A 19,651-nucleotide genomic window follows, 5' to 3' on the forward strand; every position below is an offset into this window, starting at 1 on the left:
CCTTTTACAGAGGCAAGAAGAATATCTCATCAATGTTTCATTATTGCAAGCATTTGTTCCATCAAATTCAACCTGAATGTTGTTCTTAATTGCTTGATTTTCAATTATGTCATTAGTTATTTATAAAAAGTTTTCTGAAGACTAACACAAAGTACAATTTGAGAGGAAAGATTGTTGGGATGGCTGTTGAGCTATTTAAAATTCCCTGGTCAGACTGAAAGAAGCTGCTAATATTCATGCAGAGAGATCTGTTTTCAGAATAAGAAGCTGTTTTCTCTGAACGTCAAAACCAACAGATACTAGAAAGCATACTTCCCTTGTGCTGGTAAGTAATTATTTTGAGCATTTCACCTTGCACCATGTCAATTTTTATGGGAAAGAGATAGTACCTCTCAGCCGTAAAGAACTATTAACATCCAGCACAAGGAGACACTGTACATGATCTTAAACTACTATGGCAGCCAGTGGCAACTGACAACTGTGCAGAAGTGCACATGAGGCTACCCTCACCATGTAAGAGCACACAAGCCTTCAATATTTCACCTTGAATTAGTTTGACACTTCTATTCATTTTTCTCATCACATCACCTTCTCCCTCCTTCAGACCATTTACTAGCTTCCAGATTCTCCATAACACATACAAAGTTTGTCACACAAGGTCTTCCATAATTGTTCCTACCTTTTTCTGTTCTGCTGCTGCCATGTAGGACTACTTCTTTTTCCTTTGGGCAGGTCATCATCACATCCATGCTTGGTTTCTTGCTGTCCCTACTATGCATACCCTCTAAACTATGCTGTGAGATTACCCCTACAGCAAGAGCCATGTTTGTGATACTCAGAAAAGAGCCAGCAAGTTAGTGTAGAAAAAGAGAAACTCAAAACCCCAACAACAAATCAACTTTCATAAGGTGCATTAGGTATCACTTCTATGACCACCTCACCATTACCAGCTCTGCCCTCAGCTGTTCTCCTCTCATTTGTACCACATTTGAGACTCATTTGTTCCTCATCATCTCTAAATAGACTAAAAACTTGTCAGAGGGATAGCTGTGCCCTCTCTGTTCCCACAGAATACTGCAGTTACATTTTGATTTCAGCTTCAAACACTAAGCAGTAACATAATACAAATCCAGTTTGGAAATAACTACTGTAACCAAGTGAGAAATTGCAGATAGGAAAGTCTTGCAATATTCTGTTAGGTAGACTGCTTTACTTAGTTGTATCATATTACCAGCCTTCATCTTTTGTTTCTTGCGAGTGGTATCAAACTTTTACTGGTTGTTACAAGTCTACAGAGTGAGCAGCCTTTTGCATTAAATAGAAGGTCAAAGAACTACTCTGGCTTTACAGTAACTGCTGTGCTCCAGCTGACTTTTCCCTAATCACAGGGCACAAACATCAACCATTAAGGGAATTATATTCTGAGATTAATGCATGTATTTCTGAAAATAGTTTTACCCTCCAGAGACACTGCTAAGCATAGCAGTGTGCAGGTACATGTCCTTCACATAAGCAAGACTGGGATCTTTCAAGTAGCATGGAATCATAAAAGCATTAACTGGAAGGGATTTCAGGAGATCTCTAGTACAGCCTTCTGCTCAGAGGAGCTAACACCAAGCTATGAATACTAAGAGGAAAATCAGTTGCAGCCACTCTTCTCTATGCCCACAGGAGGGACAAGAGGGCACGTGCAGTGTAGAGCTGAACAACTCCTACTGTTAAAAAAATTTTAGTTTTATGTATGTCCATCTGGAGCAGAATGGCAATGAACACACATCTTCATAGGGCTGTTACAGGACATGCAGCAATGAATTTGCAGCAAGTTACAACAAAGTTAAAAAATAAATTAGAAAGATTCTTAATCATAAAAAAGTAATCAGTATAGAATAGCTGCTCAAGCAGAAGCAGCATAGCTAAAAGAGCATTTGTTTAAGACTGCAGCTATCTTCCAAAGGGTATTATCTGATGGTACACACGGAATGCAGTCAAGACTGTTCCCAGTTTACATTTAGAGCTTCTTCTAGATTATATTATCAGTTGTGACCTGAAATTTCTCTTGTAGCAGTCTTTCCCGCATCCTCCCCCCAAACCATTCCATAACTATAGCTTCTTGCTAACTGTCACTTGGAGAAACCTGTCTACACTCAAGATCCACCACCATCAAGTAAATCCTGGGATTATAGCATAACTCCTCAGTTTAAGCCTTTCAACATTCATCTCTAAGCTACACTATCTCCTGCCGCAATCTTCAGCTGTATGGGCTATTGTAATTTTCTACAGCTCTAGACAGCTGCTTTAATACATTTTAAATTATGGCCATTATCCCCATGCTTACTCCTTTTGCCTCAGTATTCTTGAGTCCATGGATAGGCCCCTTCTGAGGGATCACGTTGCTGCCTTTCAAGATCCATGCTTACTGAATCTGTCAACGGGAACATGCAAGTATCTAGTTTGAGGCAAACCTGCTCTCTAGATCTTCATAATCCCAAAGCCTGTCTCTGCCCGGCTGTTCTTAAGTGCTGCCAGGGGATTTTATTAGAGAAATGACATATGCCAGCTGTACACACTTGCCACAAACCAAGTAGCCACCTATAGTAGTAGCTGATCTGCTCCAAAGACCAATCCATGTTCCCTAGATGACCAGGCCAGAATATCTCACATCTATACTGCTTACCACACCAGAAGCAGGAACAGGTGAGAGCCAGCTATGCTTTTCCTTTCCCAAAAAAAGTACTACAGCAAAGAGATGTTGTGCAGAGTTAGCAGGAATGTGTAGTCCCACAGGAAATTCTGCAGATGTGTAATGATGGGGACAGGCTCAAAGGAAGAGTGACAGCATATCTAGTACCATGTTGAGCTGCAAGCCTCCAATTCAGGATCAAGTCTCTACGGACAGTTTCAACTCCCTTAATGAAATCAGAGGAGCTGAGATGACTTTGCACTACAAAGAGTCATCCCAAACTGTTTAATATAATTATGATCCTTAGTGATACCACAATATTAAAAAAGCAGCATGGTAAGAGATTTTAGTAGTATTAGCCACCGCTAGCGGAGAGACTGCAATAGCTCTAAGTCACACTGCCTTTTCCTAGGGAAAAGAATCTGACACCACCCACTTCTCTCCCTGACTCTTCTCAACCAGGTGGCTTCCAAAGCTATCAAACTACTGAAGACATTACTTCTGTTACACAAACTGCCTGCATCATCTTCCAAAAAGCAAGCACATCTGGAGAGAGACTTGTCCAAATAGCCACATCGAACCATCCTGAAGCATAAGGATACCTTTATTCAACAGACCCACAGGACAAACTCAAGCGCAAAGGCAAGACCTGCTAAGGGGCTTAGAGACTTGTCTGTTTGGGGAATCTCTGTGTAAATAAAAGGTGTAAGTTAGGACAGAAAAACCAACCTTTTTAGACAGTGTGTCACTCAAAACTTGCCTGCCCTGCTCCAACTGATCAATGACATTAGCACTTCCTGTAGCTGTTGCCCAAGTTGTAACTAACTCATCGCAGCTACAGTAGTGCTGTTCATACTAAATGGCATTAGGAATTCATGCCATGAGTTACTTTTACAGCGTATAGAAAAGCAGCCTCCCTCAGATTAGTTTACTAAATTTGATAGAAAATAGTTTATTTGGCATACCGCTTTTGAAGAGATAACAGTATCTGTGAAGCGTCTTACACTGCAAGAGCTACACCCGCATAAACAAAACCTAATCTTGAATTGCAGCACCTCAAGAAGCCGTATATAGAGACTATTCTTCAATACATCCTGCATCAATATTTGCTATAGGATGAACTAGAATTGCACTTGATCCCAGGTAACAAACGTTTTGTTGAACAGACAGAGGGACAGACTGCTCTGGGACAGTTTGCAGGCAAGTTCCTCCAGGAGAAGCTGGGAATTGTCCTAGAATACAGAGCGCATCCCACTGGTGTCTAAATTCTTGTCACTTTTTCTCCACAGTGTTACTGAAGTACAGCAGCACCAGAATCTTAAGGAACAATTTGACTGAGCCAACTCCAGAGCTTTCTCCATCGCACACCGGTTAATACATAGCAACATGTGAAATCCCTACAATCAAGGAAGAGCATGAACACACGTGTTTCTTCAGCTCTACCAGATCCTGCAGATAGCTATGGCTGCTTAAAGTCTGCACTGTGGTACTGGAACTATTACTGCAGAAAGGAAAATAGATATCAGTTTCCTACTTTGCACTGTCAGAAGATAGAAAACAGACTTACAGATCACAAATTGTTCTACTAAAGTGACAGGCCATTGTTCTGTTGCTTAGTTGAGACCACCAATATCTGTCAAATTAAAGCATAATTATAACAATTAATCTGTATTTCTATATAGATGAGAAAACTACTGCTACTGATCAGCAAGTTCGTCAGTGAAGCATGCAAACAGACAATAGAATTGTTCATGTTACTGGAATCCTATCCATCCCTATGCATGCCTTAGCTCTTTCCCGAGCAAATATTGAACGCTTCTTATCACATGCCTGTCTAATGCTAAGCACTATTGTAAAAACAGGTCAGGATCTTTAGACCCTAGTGTGATAAAGCAAAGATTTTTCAGGTCCAGTGATACCACAGCACTTTATTAAACAGATTAATCCTAGCCTAGCCATTATCTTACAAACGCAATGTTACCAATAAGAACCCAAGTCCTTAAGATCACAATGGATGAATAGCAAGAATCTACAATCCTTTAGGCCACAGAACTGGTATCTTACATTTTCCAGATAATTGGACCTGAGTGAGGAAGCCCACAGGAGGTTTCATGGAACCTTGTAGGACTCTTACAGAAATAATTTCTGGGGATAAGATAGGTGGCATTTTTAAATGTTTACTACATTAAATATTTGCAGTTATAGGGAAAAGCCTTCACACAAGACAACCTGCCATGATTTACAGATGGTCAGAGTCTATCTAATCTAATTCAGTTTCCTACTTTACAGCCTGAATCAAGGTAATGCTTCAGGCTCCAGTTACATTGCTCTAGAGTTAAAATCATAGACTAGTTTGGGTTGGAAGGGACCTCTACAGGTCATCTAGTCCAACCCCCCTGCCGTGGGCAGGGACATCTTCAACTAGATCAGGTTGCTCTGAGCCCCGTCCAACCTGACCTGGAATGTTTCCAGGGATGGGGCATCCACCACCTCTCTGGGCAACCTGGGCCAGTGTCTCACCACCCTCAGCATCAAAAATGTCTTCCTTATATCTAGTCTGAATCTACCCCCCTTTAGTTTAAAGCCAGTCCCCCTTGTCCTGTCTCAATAGGCCCTGCTAAAAAGTTTGCTGCCATCTTTTTTATAAGCCCCCTTTAAGTACTGAGAGGCTGCAGTAAGGTGTCCCCAAAGCCTCCTTTTCTCTAGGCTGAACAACCCCAACTCTCTCAGCCTTTCCTCAAAGGAGAGGTGTTCCATCCCCCTGATCATTTCTGTGACCCTCCTCTGGACCTGCTCCAACAGGTCTGCATCTTTCTTATGCTGAGGGCTCCAGAGCTGGACGCAGGACTCCAGGTGGGGTCTCACCAGAGCAGAGGGGCAGAATCACCTCCCTCGACCTGCTGGCCACGCTGCTTTTGATGCAGCCCAGGATACGATTGGCCGCCTGGGCTGCGAGCGCACATTGCTGGCTCATGTCCAGCTTTTCATCCACCAGTACCCCCAAGTCTTTCTGGGCAGGGCTGCTCTCCATCCCTTCATCCCCCAGCCTGTATTGATACCAGGGGTTGCCCCGACCCAGGTGCAGGACCTTGCACTTGGCCTCATTAAACCTCATGAGGTTCACACAGGCCCACTTCTCAAGCTTGTCCAGGTCCCTCTGGATGGCATCCTGTCCCTCTGGTGTGTTGACCACACCACTCAGCTTGGTGTCATCTGCCAACTTGCTGAGGGTGCACTCGATTGCACTATATCACTGATGAAGATATTAAACAGTACCGGTCCCAATACGGACCCCTGCGGGACGCCACTCGTCACCAATCTCCATCTGGACATCGAGCCATTGACCACTACCCTCTGGATGCGACCATCTAACCAATTCCGCACCCACCGGACAGTCCACCCATCAAATCCATAGCTCTCCAGTTTAGAGAGAAGGATGTTGTGGGGGACCGTGTCAAAGGCCTTACAGAGGTCCAGATAGACGACATCTGTAGCCCTTCCCGTGTCCACTGATGTAGTCACTCCATCATGATGTAGTCACTGCATCAGAGCTGTCCTGCCATACACAAATGGAGACATGGTTGTAAGATTAAGTCAACTTTTAGGTCCCGTTCACCTACAGAACTACAAGGCCACAGCCATGACAGAGGCTTTTACAGAGCAGCTATTTGTTGACTCATGAAGAGCTTGAAAGTTAAAACAGGGCACAAAGAACTGGTAGCCAGAGGCCCTACACGGTAACACTGAACTGCCTACTATCTCCTGTACATGCTGGAGTTTTATTTCTTGTTTTCAGACCTAAACCTAATGGCATGCAGAAGTCTAACCTGGAGGTGACAAACACACACTTCACCATTATCCCAGATAAAGACTAGATCATAACAAAAAACAAAAGCAAGACAAAAATTGGAAATTTTATACTTTCAGTTATCAGTGGGTTTTGGTTGTCCAAAGTTAGGGTTATACCAGTCAAGAAAGGCTTCAAAAGACAGGGAGGCTATCTGCTCAGTTCATGGGTTTCTTAACTAGCAATAATTGTTTGCTCTTTCTAAAAAAAAAAAAAAAAAACACACACACAACTTATCAGCCACAAGCCATTCAACTGTTGCTCTAGTAGTCTCTTACATAGAGATAAGAGAGCTTCCAGATCCACGTTATATCTAACAGAAACACAACCCTTCAACAGGAGCTAGTGATTGGTTTCAGTTAGAGATTTTCCCCTCCAGATTTCCCTTCAGATTTGAGGTTTCTTCTTTTTTGTAAGGCGAAATAGATCAAACAGATGTTTGGATGTTGGATTGCTCTTTCAACTACCCCTTGCACTGGTATTCAGCTACAGTGACAGCTACAAAATAGGAAACTCTTCATTGCTCGCTACAGTAGTGTAACATTGTAAGAGTCTGTATCAGACAGTTAGGGGCTGTAGAGTTTAAATCCTCAGAACACTTGTAGAAAACTAGGCATCTAACAGGTCACCGCTTAACTAGTTGCAATAGTAGGAGACAACTTGAGCGAGATACGATTGCCTCATGTTGCTCTACGCTCTCCCAGTCCCACTAGAAAAGTCAACTAAGCTTTTCCACAAGGCATCTGTTTCTCAGAACAGAAATGGCTGTGAATGGCTAGTAAAAATAACATTCATGTCTGATGTTCTTCTAGAGGTGAGATCAAGTCTGTCAGACCCAGATCATAAGTCTGTGTTGGACATGCAACAAGATGCCAGCTGATCTACGTCATTAGCTACAGAGATTAACTAATCAGAACTAAATTTATGTAACTGCACACTGGAGAGGCCCATCAATATCTAAGGAGTGTCTGCAGATGCACAGGTGAACAGGAATCCTTCATTCATGCTGTTTGCTTCTATACTTAATTTCTTCTTCTGTTCTGCATCATTCAAGATTTAACGGTTTGAAATATGTGTTGAGTGTTCTGTAATAGACAGACTTAAGTAAGGTTAGAAGGGACAATAAAGTCCCCTGTTTTGGCTCATCCATTTAGTAAACCCCCCCAGAGGATTTCTCTCCAATATTTATCCAGTTTCCCTTCTGAATCACACAAGCTTCTTGCCAAAGGATGTTGTGGAGATAATTCTATGGCTCCACTATATTGGTTGAATGTGGAACCATATCACCATATTTTCTTTTGAATGTGACTTCCACCAGTTTAATTTAATTCCCCCTAGTTCTTGTTCATCTCTTTAGTCAATTCTTTTCCAAACCAAAGCATCTCATCTTACTTGATCATTTCTTGAAAGAAAGCTACTCCAGACCTCTGACCATCCTCATTACCCCTCTGAGCTCTACTGCAGTTCCACTACATTTGAGATAAGGGGACCAAAACTGCACAGTATTCAAGATCTGGGATCTAATACACAGTGCCATGATGCTCCTTGTTTTGTTCCCTGTTCTTACCCAGTAATTCCTAACATTTTATCTGTTTTGTTTGCTGCCAAGCACTGAATTGATGCTTCCATGAACTGTATCATAACTACAGGATTTCATTCCTCCATGGTAATGGTCAGTTCAGAACCCACGATTTTTTTTTTTTAATTTGAAGCTACATTTGGGGGTTGTTTTTGAATATGGGCATTTACCTTACACAGCTTAAATTCTTCAGTCAGGACTCAGCATTACTGAGTCCTGAATGACTCTGGATTATCGAACTTGCCTCACTGCTCACCCTTTAATGTTTAAGTAGCTATATTAAGCAGCATGTACCTTGCTGAACTCAGCTGGCAATCCACCTCCATTGACGGAGCTGGCTATTTACATCAGAATTTCTGTTTACCCGTCCTTCTCAGTAACTTCTGCATACCAAAGCCTGGCCCCTAGTTCTATGGCCAACAAGCTTCCTTAAACAGACTTCATGGACTTAGATTCCCAAAACATTTTTGGCTGGTAGACTAAATCACTCATCTATGCGTTTGCTGATCTCTTCAAAGAACTTCAAGACATTTGAAAAGCAGGACTTCCCTTCACAGAACCAATGGCAACTCTTCCCAGGTAGACACTGATTCTGCCTTTTATTATAGTTACTACTGATTTGCCCAGTAGACCTGACAGTTGATTAACAGACCTGCAATTCCTCAGATGCCTCATGGAACCTTCTTTATAGACTGGCATCACATCTATCACCCTTTGCTCCTCAGGAACCAAGCAAGGGAAGCGAGGGGGATCATGTTGCTAATATTAATCCAGATATTTCAACCCTGAGTTATAAGAATTCTTGAGCAAATGTTATACTCGTGGTGACTCGTTAGCGCTTAGTCTAATTGTACCATAGACTCCATTATATAATGTTGCTTCAAATTTAGACAGATCTTCTGGTGAGTGTTTCAACTGATATGTTTCATACACAGTATTTTAATCCCGTAAGAGTGTGTGTGTATACACACACTGCTTTGCAAGGAGTGAGACTTTCTATCCCCATGTTAAAAAGTCACAGGAAAGTTAAGAGACCTCTCGGTCAGTGGCACATTTGAGAAGAGTCCAGGTACCTTCTTTCACATCTTTCCATTAGGAGAACAGCTTCCCCAACTGGAAAATATATTCAGAAGCTTTGACAAGTAAAGTGTAAAGCATACAGTGAGCTATAAGACAGTCTTATATAAAAAAGATTTTGCAACAGTGTCATCTGTGCTTACTATAGTAACTTTATAATACTTTTATGTAATGTATGTTAAATAGCCTAACCAGAGTTCAAGCTTTTCACAAGCTAAGCAAGCACACTTTCTAACTGTTAATGTCATTCTTATAATGCTCATATTCATTGTTCTTCTCAGGAAAGGGAGACAGGCCTTCAAAAAAGGGATTCAAAAAGTCATTTGACTAGTCCTACATACTACTTGCAACACATTTTGTGCATACAAAAGTACATTCTAAAACCCAAAAGGAAAAGATAGATAATAAATAGCTTACAAAGTAAAACTATATTGTGCCACCTGAATAAGGTACAGAAGCCATAGACAAATTCTAACTTACTAGCTTAATAGGCTTTTAAACAGCACATGTTTCTATTCACTCTGTTCTCAGTAGGAAGATATGTAATTTTAAGTTAAATTCCTTGCATCCAACAGATCCTTAAGATACTTTTTCTTCCTTAGTATTCATGTCTGCAGAATCCTGGGCAAACAACTCAGTAATTGAATTTGACATTCTAAATCACAATCAGCTTTATTCTGTATTTTTTTTTTTTCAAACCCAAAAGAAAAGTTAGAAGTTAATGCTGATAAACCAAAAAGCTGACCTTTGACTTCTGAAGAAAACTGAGCCAGGTGCCGGGTTACAAAGAGTCGCAGCTGCTGATTCAGGTCACAGGACAGAATGTTAATGTTCCAGGAACGAATTCCTGCCCAAGGAAAAAAAAAAAAAAAAAAAAGGTGAGCTGTTATTACATTTACTCCAGAAACAGAAGTGGAGATAGAGAAGTTAACAGGACACACAAGGACCAGTGATGCTCTTCCAAAAGAGCATACTTAGGATGGAGAAAGTCTTCAGAAGCAGAGGGCCGTAAGATGCTTACCTTCCATAAAACATCTATCCCTGAAGTACATGCAGTGACCAAGTCTTCATTCAACTTGGGCTTCACGCAAGTGAAACTAACAAGCTACAAGGGATTGAGGCTAAATAAATTACACTACTGCCTAACCAAGCAAATATATCATGTTAGTTTTACATCTTCTGCATTATCCAGCATTGGTCACTAGTAGAAATGGTCTACTGGATGATTAAATTACTAAACAGCTCAGAGACAGCAGCTTTTCTGCTCTTACAGCCTGTGCATCCTCCAAGTCACAAAAGCCCCCCCCCCAACTTGCTCTGCCTAATCACTCCTTCAAAGCCCCTGATCTCACCAAGATCCTCTGAGTTTGCTCTTTAATCTATATAATCTTTGTAAGCTAATCGCCTTCATATCACAGCAGGAAGCAGCATCTGCTCCCAGAGCAAGTGGCACCATGCCATGCTGGGGAAGTCACCTTCAGACCTCAGTGTGAGCAGTTGTACATTCTGGATGACACCAAACACTACAGATCACGGATCTTCACATCCCAGTAAGGAGCAGCCTCTCCTAGATGGTGTCATACTATACTTCGGCACCATGAACAAAACCAGGATATCAGCATGAATCACTACTCCAGCCTCTTGTGCTACTGCCTGCTGAAGTACAGATGTTGAAGGCCAAAGCCACAGACTTCTAAGAGTTAACTGAAACAAGAATTTCAGTCCCAGTGTTTATTGATGGGGTCCTCACTGAGAGTTCTTCCACCGTCTTCTGGAGACATGCCCTCTCTTGCATAAAATATAGTTTTATTGCATCCGATATCTGCCTTCTTTCAAGTGAAGCATGTTGATTTTTCATGGAGATGTCATTCCCAGTTACTGCAGTTCTAGTTCTCCAGCACAGTAATGCCACATTGTGCAACAGCTTCTGCTGGCCACTGGTGGGAAACAGGATCTTCTAGGATATAAGCTCCAGCTTTCTACACATAACCAAGACAGAGTTAGTAATTGCATCACAGTTCAGTAGTCTCAAGGCCTGTAGAATCTACAGCAGCTCAAGAAAACTTTGTTCTTTCTTTTTCTGGTGACAGCTGACACAGTAGAGTAATATAGCTTACGTATTACCCGACAGTCTGCACTGCAGAGTGCACAAAAAACCCTCAGTAAACCCTCTGAACATGAAGGGGGGGGTAGAAATAAAACAACTTACCACGACCTTCAGTGTCACAGAACACCTATTCCTTTCAGTTTGGGCATGGGATAGGAACAAATGAAACATGTAATAAAAGACAGGGAGCAAGAAGGTGAACAAAATGTTTTCCTATGCTATACTCTTGGGAAGCATGATTGTTTAAACAAATGTCCAATCTAAGTGCATCTCAATGCAGTACTGATGAGCATTCTGACCTGGACAAGAACAAGGTGGCACTCTGCAGGGCAAATCCTGCTGACTGTAGCTGCTGTGTCACTGTCATGGTGTCCTACTGCAGCAATAAATGCTATTTGAGGTACTGCTACATCCTCTAGGATGCAGAAAGAAGAGATCCTCTTTCAGAGCAAGGAAAGGGAAGAGTGAAATTATCATCTCATCATCCTACTTGCAGCAATTTATTCAACATTTTTTCCCCTCCAGGTAGTCTGAAGTTACTCCTAATCGCTCACCACTTGCCACAATTTCAATTTATCATCCCATGGCACAGGAGCCAGAACATTGTCCTTGCTGATTAGGATCCTCTACCTCCCAATACAAGAGTGCAGACTATACCATAATAAGGTTTTAAATATTCATGCTCTTTGCACATGCACAGCTTGGGTAAGGTACCATGTGACTCATCGGTTTTCCATCTCTTTCCTTATGCCCTTGTGAACTTTTTTATTGCCTGATGAGATAACTGACTTATAAAATTTGGCATTTCCCCCTAATACCAGACCTAGTCTTCCAGATATTGTTTCAAAACTGGACAAAAGACACAGGAACAGAAAGATAAGACCAATATTTATTAGACTGATATTTATTAGACAGCATTTTAGAATAAGTGTTGTTCAAGCATCCCACAGATACACAACGCCACTGCCTAAGAAGCACCACACACAGAAACAAGCAGCTTCCCATAGTGTCCCATATTCACTATTCTGTTCTCCTGAACCAAGGTATAGGAAGAAGTCTGGGAAAGAACACTGTTTGGATCAGCCAGAGCAAGAGATTTACTCACTAAAAAAAAATCTTTTTTAGTGAATGGTGGTGGTTTTATGTGCAGACAGGGCGCCACAGCCAACAGAACAAAGACACAAAACAAAACCTAGCTTTTTCATTCTTTAGAAAACCCTATCTAGATGTATAGTATGTAACACTTAGGACCAACTTTGCTTGCCAACTTTACTTGCCAATTTTGTTAACCTGATTGTTATCAGGGCTATAAGCCCCTTACCATACTTACCAAGTTGCAGAGAAATGCTTTTCTGAAGGGCAGAAGCATTGTTATTTACACTGCTTCGTTTCCTGAGGAAATCAAATCTTCTGCTCAGCAGCCTGTTCTACCCTCACCCAAACCCCACGTGAGCCCTCTCCAGCAAGCTATCACTTAAGAAATGGGAATCATCATGCATGTTCCATTTCCACATTTCTTGAACTCCCTGAATCAAGAGTATAGCTGTCTCCAACATTATAATATGCTGTTGACAGATCTCAAGACCCTGCTGTCATTTTAACTATTCTTACTTTTTATATCCATCTTCCAATTTGCAGATTTTTGTCTATTTCAAGAAGAGGTCATTCTCCCATTTCACAGTGGGAAAAACTCTTCTGTAACTTGCTGGAGGTCCTGCTCCAAGTCAGTGACAGAGGAAAGTCTGAAATCCAGGTTCCTAGCTCCCTCAGCAGTTCACTTCTACTGTTAGTAACTTACCAATACTGCTTAAATGGCTCTCATGCAAAGAAGTGTCTGCACTTGGCAGAATTTCGGTAGGCTTCTGGTCAGGCAAAACTAACTGTAGAACTTAGTTCTGCTGCAGCAATGACAATTTATGTTGCAAAATTGGCATTTATTTTTTTCTCCAATGGGAATTCCCAGGTTATTGGCATATGACCACAGAATCAAAGAGCAAAATCCATTAGTTTACAGTCTGATCTGTTACTATTTCAAAGATTCAGAGAACGGATGAGGATGCAGGTTGGCACGCCAGTTCAGTGAAGTGCCAAGCAAAGATGATCATCCTGTTGTGCAGAAAGCGGGAGTAGCCCCTTCGAAGAGGGGCTTTCAGAGGCCAAATGGTCATAATCTGACCTACCCCTACTGAATAAAGCCATCCCTTGCAAAAGGGAACGAAACACTGCTCTCAAAGTAGCTGGTAAGTGGCCTGCCAGCAGAGATGGATGGAAAGGATGCTGAAGCAAAGAAATTGGACAAGATTTGACATTTTTACACCCACACCCTCTCAAATTGCACTGTCCATCTGTTCTTCAGTACTGTGAATGCTTGAGAGGAAAACAGTCTCAGAAGTATCTCTGAATAACACAGTTTGGCCAACAGTTACAACTGTTTTCACTGGCATCTTTTAAACCAATGCATCCTGGAAATGGGGGGCAGGAGGGGAAGAAGTGCATGCAAAGTCAAGAGGCTGTTACTTTATTTCTCAGAGGTGTACTAAACTGCTTACTAGAACAGGGATTCCCTTAAGGTCCTGATGTAACTGACAACCTCTCCTTTCTCTTTTCCTTAGGAACCATCAGAAACTGCCACAAAGCAAGAACTACCATCTCACCGCCTCCTTCCCCCTCGCTTTTAAAGAGCGCCGCGTCTAACATACAAAGACTAATTCATTGCCAAGGCCTCTGGGCACTACCACAATGCAGATAACAAAGGAGCAAAATGTTACGGCAGTCCTGTCTTGCTCTGTGTCATTCCTGAAGCAGTTCGCTTCACTGTTGTGGCTTATCCTCCCTCAGCCTCTCTGGTCCACACAGTTGCTCCTTAGGCAGGGAGAGGCCATAGCACAACAGGCCCCTGTTCGCAGCTGTCCGCTGCACCGCGGCAAACAGTCGAGCAAGACAAATCCTCCAAGTCATAAGACAGAAGTTTGGGGTAAGATGGAAATAAGATATAATCCACTGACCCACTAATAAAACAGAAACGTGGGGAAGTTAGAACCACAAAATACCTTCAAGCTTTAAGACATTCAGAACCAGCGTTAACTGCATTTCACCAGCGCAAATAAAGGAATGCTCAGGGGGAGAAAAAAGATACAGCAATTTATGGCCTGAACGCCCACGAGCACGCCAGCCGGCAGGAGCAGAGCCAGACCGACTCGTTACCGATGCCATCTGTCACCGGGCTCGTCCTCGCTGGAGCTGACGCTCCGGTCACCGCTAACCCCGCGGGCTGCGCCGCCGGGGCGCCAGCCACGCCCTCGCCCGCGAAGCCCGCCCGAGCCCGGCCGGGCTTCTCCCCCAGCCCCAGGCCCTTCGGCCCCAGGACGTGCTCACAAGCGGCCTCCGTCTCCTCCGCCCCCACCTCCCGCCCAGCGGCCCCGGCGGAGCACCAGCCCTTCCCTCAGCCGCCGCCCGCGGGCTTCCTCCCCCGCCCGGACCGGCGGGCCCGCACCGCCGTCCCTCCGGGAGGAGGGGGGGGCGAAGCCCTGCGGCGGGGCGGCGGTGCCGCAGGGCGGGGCGGGCACGGCCGCCGGCGGGGACAACGCGGCAGGCGCGGGCGGGCTCGCAGCCCCGCAGCCCTCGGAGGCAAGGGCCGCCCCCGCCTCGCCCCGGCCGCGGGGCCTTCGGCCGCGGCCCCGCTGCTCACCGCGCTCCAGGGCGCCGCGCAGCGCCCCCCGCTCCGGCTCCGTCCCGATCTCCCCGATCACGACCAGCAGCGCGTGCCTCCGCGGCTCCCGGCGGCGCCGCCCGCCCGGCAGCCAGGGCGCTGCCGTCTCCATAGCGACCGGCCCGGCCGTGGTCTCCATGGCAACCCCGGCGGCCGCTGCTGCAGCGCGCGGTGACTGGCGCACGGCTCTTAAAGAGCCCTGAGCCCCTCCCCGATTGGCCGAGCTGGCACGTGGTCCTGCGCTACTGCGGAGGAGGGGGGGCGGGGCCTCTGGGCCACCGCCCCCTCCCGCCCCTCCGCTCACCGCCCGGCCGGCTCTCGGGCTCCGACCGGGCCTCGGGGGCCGCGCCGCCGTCGGGCCCGCGGCCCGTCGCCCGCGCAGGGCCCGGGCAGACCCGGCAGAGCCTCGGCTCCAAGAGGCCCCGGTTCTCTCCAGCGCGGGCTGCGCTGGCCTGCCGCACCCGGCCTGCCGCACCCGGCCTGCCGCACCCGGCCTGCCGGCCCGAAGCCGGCCTGCCCGCAGGCGCGGAGCACGGCGCCGTCCCTGACGGGACAGCGGCCGCCGCTGAGCTCCAGCCGGCGTTGGGGCAGCGGGGCTCCTGGTCCCCGGCTGGGCACGGCCGCGCTCCCTTCTTCTGGCACCAGGGGAAGAGCGGTACAGCTGCCAAGCTGAGATGCTCAAAACAGTGTGCCGGGCTCACGAGCGTTGAAAGAATAATTCGGGGGGGGGTTTAGTTCACCTTCGTGATTTGAGTGTGAGAGAGTTACTTAAATAGAGAAATCCATGGAGATTTTTAAATGCCCGGTGTTGAGTTGTTGCAATATCCACAATAAAACCACGGAAGCCAGCAGTGCTAAAAGTTGCCTGGGCTTGGCGTCAGTGTTCACACTCCTTCTTTCTTCTCCATCACTTGGTAGTAAGCCCAACAGTCAGACCTTCATCTCTTCCCGGTGGTCCTTCTTCCGGTTCAATTACAGACAAGTGTAATGATCTCCAACGGTAAGTGATGAGATTTCCTAGATTCCAGAAACATGAGATACGAGAAAAATCTCTCTGAACTTTGCTAGCCCCCAGTGTAAAACTGTTGTGAGCTGTCAACTGCTGTGTAGACAGACAGCTGCGTAGACAGGAGTTCTTAACGTCCAGGGTGACCAGAGAGGGCCTTAATTCAGGGCACAAGTCCATATTACTAACAGTCAGTTCTAGCAAGCCACATCTTCAGAGCACTTCAATGCAGCGTGTGGAAAAGCTGGGCAAACTCCAAGTGTGAGACTTCTGCATGCTGAACAAGGGAGAGCCACCAGAAAGTAGTTTCAGATAGAAAAATCAATGTCTTTTCTGACAAAGAAAGGGAGATCCATCCTGTGCTGATGCAGCTGGGTGGAAAAGCAACCCAGCTATTGTAAAACAAGAGTCAAGTCAGCAATAATCTGCAGCGTTTCCTAAAACAGTGTCAGGTTCTGCCCCCTGCAGTCTGCTAGATTTCCATAGAGATGAGCTAGAGTTTAGGAGGCTTGATGGGTAGATAAACCAGTGTCCTGCCCTGTTTTGTTCCTTAGTACCCACCAAGCCTGCAGTGAGGGCACAGTTGAAACCTTAGAAGGTTCGGACAGTCGGCATTTTGGCAAGCATATGTGAATCTATAGTGTCATAAGACTCTGAGAGAAGATAAGCAGGAAAAGAGCCAACCACAGAAAGGGGGGAGAATCCAGAATAATTATCTCTGCAGGCTACAACTGATGTTACTAGCTTACAGAGTTTTCTCAAATTGAGATCTTTAATCAAAAGGTCTCTAGCTCTCAACATATAACTTAGGAGATGATGCAATAGGTCTTTTTCACATTAAATTGTGGTGACGCCACTGGCTATGATCTTTATGAAATAAATCTTGTAAACAGAGAGAATTAGTGCATCAAAAGGGTTTAATTTATTTCTGTGTGTTGTAAACTTGCATAGCAGCATTAATTTAGTGTGTCTCAAGGGATTGCACTGAAGCAGGTAAACATGTGAATAAACCAATAAACCTGCAAGTAAACACCAGCGTACAATAAATTCTACCATGAAAGTAGGATTGTAGATCACGGAGGGAAGACATGACGACAAAACATGAAGGCGAAAGATTTTCAGAGATTTTCATACCAGCTGGTAGAAGTGTCTTCTGTTTTCAGGTGATTCAGTCTTAATACGTGCTGCTTATTTTTGACATGGTAGCTTTCCAGAGCTGCAGCTTTTCACTGCAGTGCAGAGACGCTCCTCCAGCTGGCTTTCTGCCAAGGAGAAAAGAAACAGAAGATATGCGAACTGGGGTGAAAGCTTAAAAAGAATATCCAAGCATGGTTCTGTAGCATAGAGACTAGAACCTCTAGGGAAGACTGTTTACAATTGAGAGATGGGGTTTTATGATGTGATCCATTTGCGTTCTTCTACTGTACCATCAAATGATAGAATAATGATACTCCTGTTGCTTTCTGATGTGAATCGGAGCTGTCCGTGGTCATGGTAGAATTGGGGTGGCTTGAGTCCTAGTGTGGGTGCACTGCATAAGGCAGTGAAATGAGGGATTTCCAGCCTACTAAGTTCCTCCTTTTCCCTGTAAATTCACACTCTGGATCCATATAATAGATCTGTATAGCAATTATGGTGTAAGTTTCTGCTTTCATGCACTGCAGCAGTAGCTGGCACCCCCATGAAATATCAAAAGCTGACTGGGCTGATTACAGATATTAGAGATCCTGACAAACATCACAGAATGAGAGGTGGCAAAAGCAGACAAAAGGATTACCTCTGAACAGTGAAGGACGATGAATCACAGGTAAATGGCCATTATAAAAATGGATTTAGAAAGTAGGCTCAAAATAGCGTAAAAAGGATCTTCGTAATATCACGGGAAGAGCAATTTACACAATTTTAGTTTCTCAGTCCTTTAGCCTGGAATGATGGTTTCCTGTCCTCCCCAGCTAAAAATGTCCATATGAATATGGACATGAAAAATACTTCTGGGAACCAGAGATCTACAGCAGTATCTGAATGAGGATAATGCCTTTAACTGAGGTAAAATATAATGTCATTTTGGCTGTGACATTTCTAAGAAGCAGGGAAAAAGAGGTGACTGCCTAAAGGGACTTTGTTCTTTGTTCAGGCCTTCATCTCTCTGGTGATGAACACAGCTATCCTTACGTGGAGCAGAAGAACCCAACTGTCGTGGTTTAACCCCAGTTGGCAACTGAGCACCGCACAGCCGCTCGCTCACCCTCCCCCCCCCCGGTGGGATGGGGGAGAGAATTGGAAGAGCAAAAGTAAGAAAACTCATGGGTTGAGATAAGAACAGTTTAATACTTGAAATAATAAAATAATAGTAATAATAATAATAAATTGTAATAAATTGTAATGAAAAGTAAAACAACAAAAGAGAGAGAGAGGAACAAAACCCAAGGAAAAAAAAAAAAGTGATGCAACCGCTCACTGCCTGCCAACTGATGCCCAGCCAGTTCCAGAGCAGCAATTGCTGCCCCCCCGGCCAACTCCCCCCAGCTTATATACTGAGCATGACGTCACATGGTATGGAATGTCCCTTTGGCCAGTTTGGGTCAGCTGTCCTGGCTATACTCCCTCCCAGTTTCTTGTGCACCTCCTCGCTGGCAGAGTATGGGAAGCTGAAAAGTCCTTGACTTAGTACTAAAACATCAGTGCGTTATCATGTTATTCTCATGCTAAATCCAAACACAGCACTATGCCAGCTACTAGGAAGAAAATTAACTCTATCCCAGCCAAAACCAGGACACCAACTTTGATAATGCTTCCATGTAGAGATGGAGCCGTGTGGCCATTTATACTGTCACTTCCAGGATGTGTTGTAAGATACAGAAAGAGAAACAGAGGGCTAAGCCCTTCAGTTTGACCAAACCGCATATATTTTTGCTTCTATTTAACCCCACGGGTGATTTATCAGAGTAGTACTCCTATTCCTCCCACTTTTGTCTTACAGAAGGTGTTGCAAGATGAATGTCTCCTGTGCAATTTGGAACAACTGCAGCTCTGATCAAGACTAGGATCTAAGTGCCTATGAAATTATCATGTATATTCATTGTGTCATTTCCAGTGATCCAGAGCTTTGGAATTAAAACAAATTTTTATCAGACCAAGAAAGGTACTAATTCTTACTGATACAGCAATCCCTCTTTGAAGCCAAGGTGATTTTTAATCAATTAAATATTAAATACAAAGTGGCCAGAATTCTTGCCTCTTTGTTTCATCTGTCCTCATAACTAAAAGCAATCGAAATAATGTAGCTGAAACAGTCAGGCAAAGCACAAGGATAAAAAATGAGCACAAGTGGAACAAGACTTTTTGCAGACCGAACTGTACGGGTTACCAGCAGCCTCACTGAACAGCGCAAAGAAACTATAACGCTACACTTTCCACCATAACTGTGTGTCTTTCACAACTTCCCTTGCTCAGTAAAGCCATGCAGTGATTTTAAGATTTCTCTACGTGATGCTGGCTTACAGTGAAATAGCTAAATTGCAGCACTACATGGTGCATTTTGTGTAACTGAATATGTTAGGAGTATTCAAAGGAAGTGATACGCAATTCAATAAGTAAAATGTACACTTAAGAAGGAAGTTAATTTGCTGTGGCAATCTTAGCCATG

At 44.3% G+C, this 19,651-nt stretch overlaps 1 protein-coding gene across 1 annotated transcript in view; it reads right to left on the minus strand.

Annotated features, from left to right (window-relative positions):
- MAP1A (microtubule associated protein 1A) overlaps positions 1 to 15,105 on the minus strand; it is a 73,391-nt gene extending 58,286 nt beyond the window's left edge. Inside the window, exons 1-2 of the mRNA XM_076348241.1 lie at positions 14,979 to 15,105; positions 9,929 to 10,030 (exon numbers count right to left, since the gene is read on the minus strand). The gene's annotated coding sequence lies outside the window, so the exon portion shown is untranslated. The remainder of the gene's footprint in view (positions 1 to 9,928; positions 10,031 to 14,978) is intronic.
- Positions 15,106 to 19,651: the final 4,546 nt, after the last annotated feature.

The sequence above is a fragment of the Aptenodytes patagonicus genome, chromosome 10 (genome assembly GCF_965638725.1).
Source record: "Aptenodytes patagonicus chromosome 10, bAptPat1.pri.cur, whole genome shotgun sequence".
In the NCBI taxonomy this organism is placed as follows: Eukaryota; Metazoa; Chordata; class Aves; order Sphenisciformes; family Spheniscidae; genus Aptenodytes; species Aptenodytes patagonicus.